Source organism: Acomys minous, assembly GCF_964271855.1.
Source record: "Acomys minous genome assembly, chromosome: 11".
Classification (NCBI taxonomy): Eukaryota; Metazoa; Chordata; class Mammalia; order Rodentia; family Muridae; genus Acomys; species Acomys minous.
The window spans coordinates 61,280,442-61,286,798 of NC_140492.1; the positions used below are offsets into that span (position 1 = coordinate 61,280,442).

Here is a 6,357-nt window from a genome sequence, read left to right on the forward strand (position 1 = left end):
CCATCAGCATTTCCGCCCCACGCTTCTTTCGGTGCGGTCACTTGCAGTTATCGGGTTTTTTGTGCTGAACTTACTGATACTTTGTGTTCTGAAAAAGAGAGCTGGCCTGGGAAATAGCTCTGGGTGGGCAGTGTTCGCTTAGCATGCGTGAAGCTCTGGGTTCCATCCCCAGCACTTCATAAAGTCAGAGTGGCAGGGGCAGGAGGAGTGGGAATTCAAGTTCAAGGCCACCCTGAGCCATATGAGATCTGACCTAATACAAAAAGGGAACTGAAGAGAAACCATTGAGTGGTTTACAACAAATACATGCTGCTGCTGAGATTATTTAAACAGTCATCTTAGCTTCAGGATCATGAGAAAGAAGAGGGAAGTAAATATTCAAAACAAATGTTAAAACATTTTTATTGCCTTTGTTTGTTGGTTGGTGAGTGGTTGGTTCATGCATGTGCACAGGCCGTGAGATGCTTGTGGAGGGCAAAGGGCAACTGTGGGAGTCAGATCTCTCCCTTCACCTCGTGGGCCCTGAGGGTTAGGCAGTCAGCCTTGGTAGCAAGCTCCCTTACCTACTGAGCCATCTCAACAGCTCCAAGCAGAGGGCCTTTACTACACGTAATTCTGAGCCTCTGAGTGACTGGAGATGGGAAGGGAATTATATGGATTTTAAGAGAATAAAATTATGTAGTTGTTGGGTTCTGAAAGAAACGCGTGAGCGATTCCCGTTGAATGTAGAACGGACAAGCCTGTTGGTAACGCCTGTAAGCAAGACACAGATGTAGTTTGCACGACTTTCCTGGGGTGACCCAGAGCCACCGGGTAGAGAGAATCACCTTCGTGGCCAGTCTGGGACGCAGCAGGAAGCTTGCGGGTAGAACAGGATATAGGAAATTCCAGCATGTCTGATCTAATCGCTGGGGCTGCACAAGCGCGTTCCGTGCTGGAGGGCACCTTCAGTTAGATCTGGGGCAGAAAAGTACGGCAGGCTGCAGAACGTAGAAACGCACAAGCCAGCGCGCTGGGGGTAGTTAACTGCACTGCAGGGCTATGTCCATCCCCAGCAAAGGGTGGCTCAGCTTGCTGAACAGCCAACAGCTGAGCGTTGGTGCATGCCTGTGACGCACACCTCCCTTTCCACCCTTTCCAACCCCCAACTCATGCCCCAACAGTGAGCCAAAAAGCCTGAAATCAGCTCTGCTTTCTTTGGAGAACAGCTAAAAATACAAGGACCTTTCTTTTCTTTTTCTCCTCTTTTCTTTCTTTCTTTCTTTCTTTTTTCTAGACAGGGTTTCTCTGTGTAGCCTTGGCTGTCCTGGCCTCACTTTGTAGGCCAGACTGACCTCGAACTCACAGCGAGCCACCTGCCTCTGCCTCCTGAGTGCTGGGATCAAAGGCATGGGCCACCATGCCTGGCTTACAAGGGTTTTTCAAAGTCCAAAGATCACCACCCTTTTGGATGCACAGGACGGTTTTTTGCATGCTCAGGACTGACAGCCTGGGGTGCAGGTTTAATGACTCTGCTACTTGCTCAGGAACACAGCTAGGCAACTGGACAGAAATCAGGGGAGGATTTGGCCTCACTCCATGTATTCCCAGCTAGGTAGCTCTGTATATTGACTCTGTGTAATCTCTGAGTTGTCTTCTGCAGGTCCAGGCCCTCTCAATCCTGCCCTTCATCATATTTCCTCTTTGGGAGGCTCTGGCTTCAGAAGCCAATTGAACAGATTTCTCAAGGCCCCAGTGTTTCTCAGGCACCATGGGAGGCCTTCGGTGAGAGCAGGCTCCCTGTCTGAGCAAGAAGGAGAATCCACGCCCTTCTTCACCACATGCGTAATTGTGGGACAATAGAGTCTCATGTGCAATGGGAACATTCTAGAAGGTGAAAGTAATGGAACCAGCTGATGCCTGGAGTTCTGCCTTTCCCAGGCTGTGGCTTTTCTGCTCTACCCACAGATCACACTTCTGTGGAGTGTGATCCCAACCATTGCTGACACTCCGAGGGCAGCTTGAGTTTGGTGTGAATGATATGCATTTGGTTGCCACAAAGTCTGTGTGAATTCTGAGAATGGGCCTTTCATTGGGTGTGGAAATCATAAGCCCTGGGGAAGTGGGTGGCCCCTGGGGTCAAGAGTGCCTTGCCCCTGCATTCACCTCTTGCCATGTGCCTTCATGTGGACCACACTTCCTGACAGAAGTACCATGCATTCTGCTCTCTTCCAAGTTCTCATTTAAAAAAAAAAAAAAAAGGCAGAGATACAGTTCACACCCTATTTTCCTAGTTGTAAGGAGGAGGACCACTCAGTATCTGCAAACGTGAGTACCTTGGTCCGGAGTTCATTTCTGATGGCAGACACTCTGCCCCTTTTCTAGCAATTTCAGCACTTGGAAGAAGAGCCACGGAGAAGCTGCCCATGCCCTCCCATAAATGAGAGAAGTACTTTCCCGAACCAGCTGTTCATAACCATTTCCTTCATCAGGCTTTTCAGGGCAATCCCTGGACCAGCATCACCTGGAACTTTCTAGAAGCCTGCAGAAGGTTGGCTGGGCTAAGTAGTCTGTGTTTGACGGAGCCCTTGAGGACAAAGACTGGCTGTGGCAGTCTTCTTGGCTGGAGATCCCCCGCTAGGAGCTCTAAGGGGGGGTGGGGATGGTTCGTGGTTTGAAAAGCTGGGTGTGAACAGCCCAGCACTCGGGAGGCAGAGGCAGGTGGATCTCTGTGAGTTTAAGGCCAGCCTGTCTACAAAGCAAGTCCAGGACAGCCAGAGCTACATAGAGAAACCCTGTCTTAAAAAAAAAAAAAAGAAAGAAAGAAAGAAAAAAGAAAGAAAGAAAGAAAGAAAGAAAGAAAAGCCTGTGGAAGGATTCCAAGCTTTTCTGCTCCCTCTTCTATCTGAGAGTCACGGATCTGGAACTTACATTTGTGGCAGAGAATAACCTCCCATAACACACTGTGTATTTTGATGATTTTTTTTTTTAAGCTTCAGAGATTTTATTCCAATGTTGGAATAGCTTGGATTTAGCCCGGAACTCTCCCTCATAATTGCTACACAAAGGTTGTTTTGTTTTTGTTTTTGTTTTTGTTTTGAATGGAGAGGGTGCTATGGACCATCAAGTGTGTGAGTTAGGAGACCCTGGAAGTCAGGGTTGGAGTACGAAGTTGCCAGTCGCCAGCAAGCACAAGCCTATAGTATTCTGCGTCATGCACTGTTTAACAGATGCCAGGAGCTCTTTTTCTAATCTCCCAGAGGGAAAGGCTATATCCTAAGCTACCTCAAGCGTTTGGACACACTGGTAGTTGTGGGTGTTTTAGCAGGAAGGCACCTGAGGCATGAGAAGGAAGTTTGTGTATAAACACAAGGAGCTTCTCCTTGTCCGTCCGTCTCCACCATCTGCAGGTGTTCTCCTAGCTTCTGCCTGCTGTCGCGCCAACCCCCTGGGAGGGGGACAGGCTTCTTAGAAAGTGTACTTTCCTGCCATGGTGGGCAGTGTTTATCTCTTCTCTTGAGTGACAGGCTCCATCTCCCAAGGCTGGTGTTTGCCTTGTGGCCACTGAGGCAGGAAGCAGGTGGTGGGGAGTTGACCTCATGGCACATCCCTGAGCTGGTGGGGTGAGTATGCCACCAACTGTGTGGCGAAGGCTGGTGTGACTGATGGCTGAGTGGCTCTGAGCCCCTAAGAGATAGGAACAGTTGCTGTGCTCTGACTGGCAAATCGTTGCTGCAGACTAGGGTGGGGCCATTGGGGCTGCCACCCTGGGAACTGAAAGGACGAAGGGATCAAACCCTCCCACCAGCTCTGATGAACCTAACTGGGCGGAAGGAAGTTGACTTGTTTAGAGCAGAGTATATATGTGGTACATAGTAGATTCTCGAAAAATGTGTATTGACTTAGTAATAGGTTTGTCTCTAGCCTTTCTCCCTCAGGCTCCCCTTGTCCTGACAAGGAAGGAAGTAAAAGCCTGCTCCAGCTGGAGATGATAGCGCCTACCTGTAATCCTAGCACTTGGGAGGCTGAGGCAGAAGGATGTCCAGTTACCGTCCACTCTGTACTACACAAGATTCTTCTAAAGCAAAACAAAAAAAAAACAAAACAAACAATCAAAGCCAGTCAACCAACCAACAAGCAACCCTCACCCCAATTAGTTGATTCATTAAAACATAACAATAAAAAAATAAAGACTTGCACCCGGCCACAGTGGTCACATGCTTGTCGTCAGGTGCCCTAGGGACCAAAAAAGAATCTAGCAAGATGACTTCCTTTTGGCAGATGTGGCCCAGGAGAAGCTCAGAGTCGATGATGAAATCAGTGTCCACTACCAGGAACACCAGAGGAATTGGGGTGTGGGTGGGGAAATGTCTCACCTCGTCCCACACTCCCAAACCTCTCACTGGCCTGCCAGGGGGAGGGGCCACTCACTCTCAGAGAGTTTCTGACATTTAAGTCAATTGCTTCTCTGGATTTCATCGCCCTCCTCCCTCCCCCCGCCCCCCGCCCCTTTTTACTTGTTTGTATTATATGTCCACGTGTTGTATAGTTGTATATGGAGGCCAGAGATCAACACCAGGTGTCTTGATCACTTCCCATATGGCTGTTATTGTTATTATTGCTATTATCGGAAATTCAAGGCCTGAGTAATGATTTGTTACTTTTTTTTTTTTTTTTGAGACAGGGTTTTTCTGTGTAGCCTTGGCTGTCCTGAACTCACTTTGTAGACCAGGCTGGCCTCGAACTCACAGTGATCTGCCTGCCTCTGCCTCCCGAGTGCTGGGATTAAAGGCGTGTGCTACTACCACCTGACTGATTTACTTTTTTTTTTCATTTAAAAAAATATTTTATTAATTTATTCATATTACACCTCAATTGTTATCCCATCCCTTGTATCCTCCCATTCCTTCCTCCCCCATTTTCCTTTCTCCCCTCCCCTATGACTGTGACTGAGGGGGACCTCCTCCCCCTGTATATGCTCATAGGGTATCAAGTCTCTTCTTGGTAGCCTGCTGTCCTTCCTCTCAGTGCCACCAGGCCTCCCCATCCAGGGGACGTGGTCAAATATAAGGCACCAGAGTTCGTGTGAAAGTCAGTCCCCACTCTCCACTCAACTGTGGAGAATGCCCTGTCCATTGGGTAGATCTGGGTAGGACTTCGATGTTTACTGCACGTATTGTCCTTGGCTGGTATCATAGTTTGAGCAGGACCCCTGGGCCCAGATCTGCCCATCGTAATGTTCTTCCTGTAGGTTTCTAGGACCCTCTGGATCCTTCTATTTCCCCATTCTCCCTTGCTTCTCTCACCTACAGTCCCAATAGGATGTCCTCCCCTCTGTCCCACTTTCCTGGTAAGTGAAGACTTTCATGTGACATAGCCCTTGGGCTAGCGTCCAGAGATTTGTTACTTCTTAAAGACTTATGTTTGGCTGGACTCAGACTTAGAAGTAGCAGCTCTCAGGGAGGACAGCCTATGTCTCTTGGTGATCCATTCCTAGTATTTTCTTTGGCTTCCTTCATCCTCTTGTCCAGAAGTTTAGCCGATCCTGCAGCCTCCTTGCTGTTGTTTGTGCAGTGTTTCTTCAGAGTGATGCTTTACTGTTTATGTTACAGCACAGGTGGATAACGAGACGCTGAATCTTGGGTGCTGAGGTCCTGGGCTTCTTACCTTCTTTGTTTAAGGGCTTTCTCATAGCATGTTGGCAGGTACCATCTTCCTTAGAAAGACTGAAAAGCTTTTGGATCCTGCTATCTCTATTGGGCCCCAAGGACTGAGGCACAGTAGTATGGGTCAGGCCAGGAATCAGTCTCTCTATCTCTTTCTCCAATGACCAAGTTGAGAACACTCAGATTGGCTCCCACAATGCATCTGCAAACAGACTTGCACTTCCTCTCTCCAGTTGGTCTTTAACAAGAGTGCCCCTTACCCAACACTGGTGCAGTCGGCTGTGGGTCAAGACACCTTGCTCCGTGAGGAAGCCTTGTTTGTCGTTCTCGCAGCTTTTGATAACATACCCACCCTGCTTTTCATCCACAGCTGTGGCGGCTACGTCTGCGGCCATGGATTCTCACAGAACAGTGGTTGTCAACCTGTAGGTCGCAAGCCCCCCTTTCACAACCCCTTTGGGGGCTGAATGACCCTTTCACAGGGGTCATCTAAGATCATCAGAGAACAGATATATTTACATTATGATTCATAACAGTAGCGAAAAATATACAGAGTAGCAACAAAACTAATTTTGTGGTTGGGGGGGCCACCACAACATGAGGGACCGTATGAAAGGGTCCAAGAGTTAGGAAGGTTGAGAACCACTGTCATAGACAGTACCGAGCCTCTGTCAGCTTCGGTGAGCTTCTGTCAGTCGGTGGCTGGGAAGGA

General features: G+C 48.6%; 1 pseudogene across 1 annotated transcript; it reads right to left on the reverse strand.

The window, feature by feature from the left end:
* Positions 1-5,397: 5,397 nt before the first annotated feature.
* Positions 5,398-6,040, reverse strand: LOC311608041 (small ribosomal subunit protein eS6-like; annotated as a pseudogene). The gene has a single exon. The product of its transcript is annotated as a small ribosomal subunit protein eS6-like (transcript).
* Between the last annotated feature and the right edge of the window lie 317 nt (positions 6,041-6,357).